Source organism: Pristiophorus japonicus, chromosome 23, assembly GCF_044704955.1.
Source record: "Pristiophorus japonicus isolate sPriJap1 chromosome 23, sPriJap1.hap1, whole genome shotgun sequence".
Lineage (NCBI taxonomy): Eukaryota > Metazoa > Chordata > Chondrichthyes > Pristiophoridae > Pristiophorus > Pristiophorus japonicus.
In genome coordinates, this window is record NC_091999.1 from 34,951,340 (window position 1) to 34,960,915 (window position 9,576).

At 44.0% G+C, this 9,576-nt stretch overlaps 1 non-coding gene across 1 annotated transcript; it reads right to left on the bottom strand.

Moving 5' to 3' along the window:
• Positions 1–2,814: 2,814 nt before the first annotated feature.
• On the bottom strand, positions 2,815–2,897 carry trnaf-gaa (transfer RNA phenylalanine (anticodon GAA)). Its single transcript has one exon. It is a non-coding gene; the product is annotated as a tRNA-Phe (tRNA).
• Between the last annotated feature and the right edge of the window lie 6,679 nt (positions 2,898–9,576).

Here is a 9,576-nt window from a genome sequence, read left to right on the forward strand (position 1 = left end):
TGCCTTCATTCTGTCTGCTGCAGCTGCATGACAACCTTCAATGACTGATGTACCATGACACCCGGATCTCGTTGCACCTCCCCTTTTCCTCATCTGCCGCCATTCAAATAATATTCTGCCTTCGTGTTTCTGCCACCAAAGTGCATAGCCTCACATTTATCCACATTACACTACATCTGCCATGCAATTGCCCTCTCACCGAACCTGTCCAAATCACCCTGCAGCCTCTTAGCATCCTCCTCACATTTCACACCGCCATCCAGCATAATGTCATCTGCAAACTTGGAGATATTATACAAAATTCCTTCATCTAAATCATTGATGTATATTGTAAATTGCTGGCGTCCCAGCACTGAGCCCTGCGGCACCCAACTAGTCACTGCCTGTCATTATGAAAATAACCCGTTTATCCCGACTCTCTGCTTCCTGTCTGCCAACGAGTTCTCTATCCACGTCAATACATTACCCCCAATACCATGTGCTTTAATTTTGCACACCAACCTCTTGTGTGGGACATTGTCAAAAGTATTTTGCAAGTCCCACTACACCATATCCACTGTTTCTCCCTTGTCGACTCTACTAGTTACATCCTCACACAATTCTAGAAGATTTGTCAAGCTTGATTTTCCATTCATAAATCCATGCTGACTTGGACCAATCCTGTCACTGCTTTCCAAATGGGCTGCTATTTCATCTTTAAAAATGAAGTACAACATTTTCCCCACCACTGATGTCAGGCTAACTGGTCTATTATTACCCGTTTTCTCTCTCCCTCCTTTTTCAAAATGTGGTTTTACATTTGCTACCCTCCAGTCCATACAAACTGATCGAGAATCGATGGACTGTTGGAAAATAATCACCAATGCATCCACGATTTTTAGGGCCACTTCCTTAAGTACTCTGGGATGCAGACCATCAGGCCCCGGGGATTTATCGGTCTTTAGTCCCATCAATTTCCCGAACACAATTTCCCGAAAATAAGGATTTTCTTCAGTTCCTCCTTCTCACTAGCCCCTCGGTCACGTACCATTTCCAAAAGATTATGCGCGTAATCCTTCGTGAAGGCAGAACCAAAGTATTTGTTCAACTGGTCTACCATTTCTTTGTTCCCTATTATAAATTCACCTGAATCTGACTGCAAGGGACCTACGTTTGCCTTCACTACTCTTTTTCTCTTCACATATTTATAGAAGTGTTTATGTTCCCAGCAAGCTTCCTCTCATACTCTATTTTCCCCCTCCTAATTAAACCAGTTGTCCTCCTCTGCTGAATTCTAAATTTCTCCCCGTCCTCGGGTTGATGCTTTTTCTGTCCAATTTACATGCCTCGTCCTTGGATTTAACGCTATCCTTAATTTCCCTTGTTCGCCACGGTTGAGCCACCTTCCCCATTTTATTTTTTACTCCAGACAGGGATGTCCCATTGTTGAAGTTCATCCATGTGATCTTTATATGTTTTCCATTGCCTATCTGCCGTCAACCTTTTATGTACCATTTCCCAGTCTATGCTAGCCAATTCATGTCTCATATCATTGAAGTTACCTTTCCTTAAGTTCAGGACCCCAGTCTCAGAATTAATTGTTTCACTCTCCACCTTAACAAAGAATTCTACCTTATTGTGGTTACTCTTCCCCAAGGGGCCTCGCACAACAAGATTGCTAATTAGTCCTTTCTCATTACATATCAAGCAGTCGAGGATGGCCAGCCCTCCAGATGGTCCCTCGACATATTGGTCGAGAAAACCATCCCTAATACACTCCAGCAAATCCTTCTCCACCGTATTACTACCAGTTTGGTTAGCCCAATCTATGTGTAGATTAAAGTCGCCCATGATAACTGATGTACCTTTATTGCACACATCCCTACTTTCTTGTTGGGTGCTGTCAGCAAACTCACTACGATTGTTTGGTAGTACACAACGCCCACTAGCGTTTTTTTCCCTTTGATATTCCACAGATCCACCCACGTAGAATCCACGCGAATGTCCTTCCTGACTAGTGCATTAATTTCCTCTTCAACCAGCAATGCCACCCCACCTCCTTTTCCTTTGTGTCTATCCTTCCTAACTGGTGAATACCCCTGGATGTTGCGTTCCCGGCCTTCGTCACCCTGGAGCCATTTCTCCGTGATGCCAATTGCATCATATTCATTAATTGCTTCCTGTGCAGTTAATTTGTCCACCTTATTATGAATACTCCTTGCATTGAGGCACAGTGCCTTCAGGCTTGTTATCTTAACACACCTTGTCCCTTTTGAAGTTTGCTGCAATGTGGCCCTTTTTTATTTTTTCCTTTGGGTTTCTCTGCCCTCCACCCTTACTTTATTGCCCCCAAAGGTTCCCATCCCGCTACCATATCAGTTTAACCCCTCCCCAACAACATGAGCAAACTCTCCCTCGTGGACATTGGTTCTGCTGAGGTGCAGACCGTCCGGTTTGCACAGGTCCCAGCTCCCACAGAACGGTTCCAATGTCCCAAGAAATGAAATCCCTCCCTTCTGCAACACACAGTCATCTGAACTATCCTGCGATTCCTACTCTGAAAAGTGGTAGCTCTTCCTGAGATTGCTACCTTTGAGGTCCAATTTGTTAAGTTAGCTCCCAGCTCCATAAATTCAGCTTCTAATTCCTCAGACACAGAGAGTCAGACTCAAACACATAAAGAGCACTCTAAAGACAGAGAGAGAGAGGCATAGATACATTGCAAAATCCCATTTGTTTGAATGTTACAAAGTTATCGACAAATGCAGATATCAGCAGAATAGATTCGGGTATAACAGAGCAGGATGGCAGGAAATCGCTTTGAATTTAAAGATTTACCAGGAGCGGGGTTCGAACCCATGCAGGTATGAACCCATTGGATTTTCCGTCCAACGCCTTAACAACTCGGCCATCCTGGTTTTGTCAGTATTCGGATTTTGTCTTTGTGAGAATCTGGGCTGAAGCTCCACTCTCACAGACATAGGTGTTCAATGAGCATTTTCGAATATTTATAGCAATATTGACACAGGGGCAACTCTCCTGTTCTTTTTCGAGTAATGCTCTGGGAACTTTCACATCCACTCGAGGGTGCAGACGGAGCTTCAATTTAACATTTTATCCGAAAGTCAACAGCTTCAACAATGCAAAATCCCTCAAGTGCTGCATTTGAGTGTCAGCCAAGATTATATGCTCAAGTCTCAGGAGTGGGACTTACACACACAACCTCCTTATTCAGTCGAGAATGCTGCCATTGAACCAAAGACGATACCAAAGTTCACATCCGTATTAGTTTCCCCAAGTCTTTTTATAAAGTTTCAGGCCATACAGAAGTAATATTCAACATTTTAAAAAAGCTTCATCCTGGTCGGGGAATTGAACGCTTACCTCGCGCGTGACAGAGAGGGATATTAACTAAGACACGAATGAGGAGCTGACGGGTGTGGATTCTGTCAGTGCAGGAATCGAGCTGAGAACAGAAATGGACACCATGAGAAGTAGACAGGCACATTGCGAAACAGAGACAAACCGACAAACAGGGAGAGACAGACAACAAGATAGAGACAACGTGAGACAGAAAGTGTGAGACTGAGAAGGAGAGGCAGACTGAGTGAGAAAAAGACACAAACACACACACATACAGATACAAAGAGAGAGAGGGAAACAGTGAGAGAAAGACAGTGATAAAGACAGTAACAAGGAGAGAGACAGATGAAGAGTGAGCGACAGATAGAGAGATATACAGAGATATAAACAGAAAATGATGGAAATACTCAGCAGGATAGAGACAGGAACTAACAGAGACAGGCAAATAGAGACCGACAGGTCGAGACATAGACAGACAGAGATGATGGGAATGAGAGAGACAGTCAGACAGAGAGACTGAGAGAATCCCACTGGAACAGAACTGGACATCGTGAGAAAGAGACAGACACATTGAGAGACAGACAAAGAGGGAAACAGGGAGAGACAGACAGCGAGATAGAGGCAAAGAGAGACAGAAAGTTTGAGATTGAGAGGGAGGTTCAGTCTGAATGAGAAAACGACTCAAACACATACATACACAGAGATGTGTTTGTGTGCTCCATAAAGAGAAGGAGGCAAATATGATGCAATGACAGAGACAAAGACAGGGACAATGAAAGAGACAAAGAGGGAGACAGATAGAGAGAAAGACAGATAGAGACAATAATTCGGTTCTGCCTTTACAAAGGAAGATACAAAAAACCTTCCGAATGTACGAGGGGACTGTGCGTATCGTGAGAATGAGGAACTGAAAGATATCCTTATTGGCGGGAAATTGTGTTGGAGAAATTGTTGGGATTATAAGCCGATAAATCCCCGGCTGCTGATAGTCTGCATCCCAGAGTACTTAAGGAAGTGGCCCTAGAAATAGTGGATGCATTGTTGATCATTTTCCAACAATCTATCGACTCTGGATCAGTTCCTATGGACTGGAGGGTAGCTAATGTGATGGCACTTTTTTAAAAAGGAGGGAGAGAGAAAGCAGCTAATTATAGACCGGTTAGCGTGACATCAGTCGTGGGGAAAATATTGGAATCAATCATTAAGAATGAAATAGCAGCCCATTTGGAAAGCAGTGACAGGATCGGACCGAGTCAGCATGGATTTATGAAAGTGAAATCACGCTTGACGAATCTTCTGGAATTTTTTGAGGATGTAATGAGTAGAGTGGACAAGGGAGAACCAGTGGATGTGGTGTATTTGGACTTTCAATAGGCTTTTGACAAGGTCCCGCACTAGATATTGGTGCACAACATCATAGCACATGGTATTGGGATTAATGTACTGACATGGATAGAGAACTGGTTGGCAGACAGGATGCAGAGAATCGGGATAAACGGGTCCTTTTCAAACTGGCAGGAAGTGACTAGTGGGGTGTCGCAGGGCTCAGTGCTGGGACTCCAGCTCTTTACAATATACATGAACGATTTGGTTGAAGGAATAGAGTGTAATATCTCCAAGTTTGCGGATGACACTAAACTGGGTGGCGGTCCGAGCTGTGAAGAGGACGCTAAGAGGCTGCAGGGTGAATTGGACAGATTAGGTGAGTGGGCAAATACATGGCAGATGCAGTATAATGTGGATAAATGTGAGGTTATCCATTTTGGGGGCAACAACACGAAGGCAGAATATTATCTGAATAGCGGAAAACTAGAAAAAGGGGAGGTGCAGTGAGACCTTGGTGTTATGGTTCATCAGTCACTGAAAGTGGGCATGCAGGTACAGCAGGCGGTAAAGAAAGCAAGTGGTATGTTGGCCTTCGTAGCTAGAGGATTTGAATATAGGAGCCAGGAGATCTTACTGCAGTTGTACAAGGCCTTCGTGAGGACACACCTGGAATATTGTGTTCAGTTTTGGTCTCCTAGTCTGAGGAAGGACGTTCTTGCTGTTGAGGGAGTGCAGGGAAGGTTCACCAGACTGATTCCAGGGATGGCAGGACTGTCATATGAGGAGAGATTGGATCAACTAGGCCTTTAATCACTGGCGTTTAGAATGATGAGAGGGGATCTCATAGAATCATATAAGATTCTGACGGGACTGCACAGGTTAGATTCTGGAAGAATGTTCTCGATGTTGGGGAAGCCAGAACCAGGGGACATAGTCTTAGGATAAGGGGTAGGTCATTTAGCAGTGAGACGAGTAGAAACTTCTTCACTCAGAGAGTTGTTGACCTGTGGAACTCCCTGCCACAGAGAGTTGTTGAAGCCAGTTCATTGGATATATTCAAGAGAGAGTTAGATATGGTCCTTACGGTTGAGTGGATGAAGTAGGATGGAGAGGAAAACAGGAAAGGGTAACTGAAAGAATGATCAGCCATGATAATATTGAATGGCGGTGCAGGCTCGAAGGGCCTAATGGCCTACTCCTGCAGTTATTTTCTATGTTTTTATGTTTCAAAAACAGAAACTGATGCAAATACTCATCAGATTAGAGACAGGGACAAAATGAGACAGGCAAAGACATGGACAGGGAGTATGGGAAAGAGAGAGATAGTCAGACAGAGAGTCTGAGAGAATCGCATTGGAACAGAACTGGACACCGTGAGAAAGCGACAGATTGAGAGACAGAGACAAACAGAGAACCAGGGACAGACAGAGTGAGTCAGAGAGAGGCAGACTGAGGGAGAGAAAGGCTCAAGCACACAAACACATACACAGCTCTCGAAAGAGAGAAAGGCAGAGACTCAGATACACAGCTACATTTCACAATTTCATTTCATGATCGGCTTAGAGTGTCACAGAGTTACAGAAAATTGCAGATTCAACAGATGAAAATCATGTATCACTGGGCAGGATGGGAAAAATCTCTGTTAAATTAAAGATATTCTAGGATTGGGGTTCGAATCCACACGGGAAAAAACCATTGAATTTTATGGCCAATGCCGTAAACACTCGCCCATCCTGGTCTTTGTAGCGTTTGGATTCTGTCTCTGTGAGAATGTGGGCTTCAGCTCCACCCCCACAGCAACACACACACATACACATCGGGTTTCAGTGAGCATTTACGAAAATGTTTAGTAATATTGACACGGGCGCCACTCTCCTATTCTTTTTCGTGTAATGCTCTGGGAAATTTCATATCCAGCCGAGGTTGCAGACGGAGCTTCAATTTAACATTTCAGCTGATGGTCAACAGCTTCAACAATGCAAAATTCCCCAAGGACTGCACTTGAGTGTCAGCAAAGATTATCTGCTCAAGTCTCAGGAGTGGGACTTACACACACAACCTCATGATTCATTCGAGAATAAAGCCAATGAACCAAGGCCGATTCCAAAGATCACAACCGTATTATTTTCCCCAAGTTTTAAAAAAATTTCCAGGACATACCACGTTCATGGTGATGATTTGCATCGACAGTTGCACATACACAGATACATACATACAGATAGACATAAACAGACACACACACACACAATAACCAAAAATATGCACGCATCAACATAGAAACTTAGAAATTAGTTGCAGGAGCAGGTCATTCGGCGTTCGAGCCTGCACCACCATTCTTTAAGATCATGGCTGATCATTCAACCTCAGTACCCATTTCCTGTTTTCTCTCCATACCCCTTGAATCCTTGAGTCGTAAGGGCCATATCTAACTCCCTCTTGAATATATCTAAATAACTGGCCTCAACAACTTTCTGCGGTAGAGAATTCCACAGGGTAACGACTCTCTGAGTAAAGACGTTTCTCCTCATCTCGGTCCTAAATGGCTTACCCCTTATTTTTAGACTGTGACCCCTGGTTCTCGAACTCCCCAGTAACGGAAACATTCTTCCTGCCTCTCACTTGTCAAATTTCGTCAGAATTTTATTTGTTTCTATGAGATCCCCTCTCATTCTTCTAAGCTCCAGTGGATACCAGCCCAGTTGATCCAGTCTCTGCTCATATGTCAGTCCTGCCATCCCGGGAATCATGCTGGTGAACCTTCGCTGTACTCCCTCAAAAGCAAGGACGTCCTTCCTCAGATTCGCAGACCAAAACTGAACACAATATTCCAGGAGTGGCCTCACCAAGGCCCTGTACAACTGCAGTAAAACCTCCCTGCTCCTGTACTGAAATCCCCTCGCTATGAAGGCGAACATGCCATTTGCATTCTTCACCGCCTGCTGCACCTGCAATCAATGACTGATGTACCATGACACCCAGATCAAGATATACACAGGTTGCCTTAGACAAATAGATGGACAGACAGGCAGGGTCACTGTCGCTACTTTGTCTGGCTTTTGCGTTTTTCAGTCGAGGATGCTGCCACTGAACCAAAGCTGATACCAAAGTTCACATCCGTATTATTCTCCCCAAGTCTTTTTGAAAAGTTCCAGGACATACCAAATTCATGGTGATGATTTCCAAAGACAGTTGCACATACACAGAGACATATATACAGATAGACAGACACAGAGACACACACATACATACATAACCAAAAATATACATGCACCAACGGACATGCACAGATGCCTGCGACATCTCGAGGGATAGACAGGCTGAGTCACTTTCGCTACTTTGGCTGATTTTTGCGTTTTTCTATCCGTATGTATCGTGAATATTGCAGATTAATAAAAATGAGAAATAGATGTCAGTGTTGAAAGGTGTAGGACGTTATTCCACCTATCTCAGGATTAGTTTTGCAAAAACCTGGTTAAATTGTGATGAAAATTGCTGAGAATCATAGTCGGCAGGTTTCGAACCTGAGCGCCGAAAACCCAAAGGATTTCAAGCCAATCGCATTAACCACTCGACCACAACGACTGCAGCTCCAGCACTTTAAATGTTACTCAGAAAAAACTCAGTCTTACATCTCTGTGCAGCAGACGGCCACAGAATCCTGAAAAAGTCTCTGTTTGCAAAAAATCTGGAAGAGGCAATCGCCTCTGGCTTATTTTTACTGTTCTATATTGTTCTGGAACTTTCTAATGTGAATCTATACCAAGAAACAGAAGTAAAATTAGACATTTTGAAAAAACTGCATTTCCGTCGGGGAATTGAACCCGGTTCTATTGCTTAACAGGGGAGCAAAATCACGCCTCTCCGGACGAAGGTACGGGCGATGTCAGAGCAGTAATCGAGCTGTGAACAGAAGTCGACAGACACATTGGGAGGCAGAGACAAGCCGACAAACAGGGAGAGATAGACAGCGATAGAGGGACAACGAGAGACAGAAAGGGTGAGACCGAAAAGTCAGGCAGACTCTGAGAAAAAGACTCAAACACCTACATATACAGAGATGTGTGTGTGTGATCAATAAAGAGAGAGAGGGAAAGAGTGAAAGAAAGACAGTGATAAAGACAGTGACAAGGAGAGAGACAGATAGAGAGAGAACGACAGGTCAAGAGAGAGACAAAGATATAATCAGAAAATGATGGAAATACTCAGCAGGTTAGAGACAGGAACTACCAGCGACAGGCAAAGAGAGACAGATAGGCAGAAACATAGACAGACAGAGATGATGGGAAAGAGTGAGACAGTCAGACAGAGAGATTGAGAGAATCCCATTCGAAAAGAACTGGACACCGTGAGAAAGTGACAGACACATTGAGAACCAGAGACAAACAGGGAAACGGGGACAGACAGACAGCGAGATAGAGACAAAGAGAGACAGAAAGTTTGAGACTGAAAGGGAGGATCAGACTGAATGAGAAAAAGACTCAAACACATACATACACAGAGATGTATTTGCGTGCTCCATAAAGAGAGGGAGGCAAATAGTGATGGAATGACAGAGAAAAGGACAGGGACAAAGAGAGAGACAAAGAGGGCGACAGATAGAGAGAAAGACAGATAGAGAGAGAGACATAGAGACAAAAACAGAACATAATGGAAATATTTATCAGGTTAGAGACAGGGATTAACAGAGACAGGCAAAGACATGGACAGACAGAGATAATGGGACAGAGATAGGCAGTCAGAATGAGAGTCTGAGAGAATCCCATTGCAACAGAACGAGACACCGTGAGAAAGAGACAGATTGAGAGACAGGGACAAACAGAGAAACAGGGACAGAGAGAGTGTGTCAGAGAGCGGCAGACTGAGAGAGATAAAGACTCAAACACATTCACAGCTCTCTAAAGAGAGAGA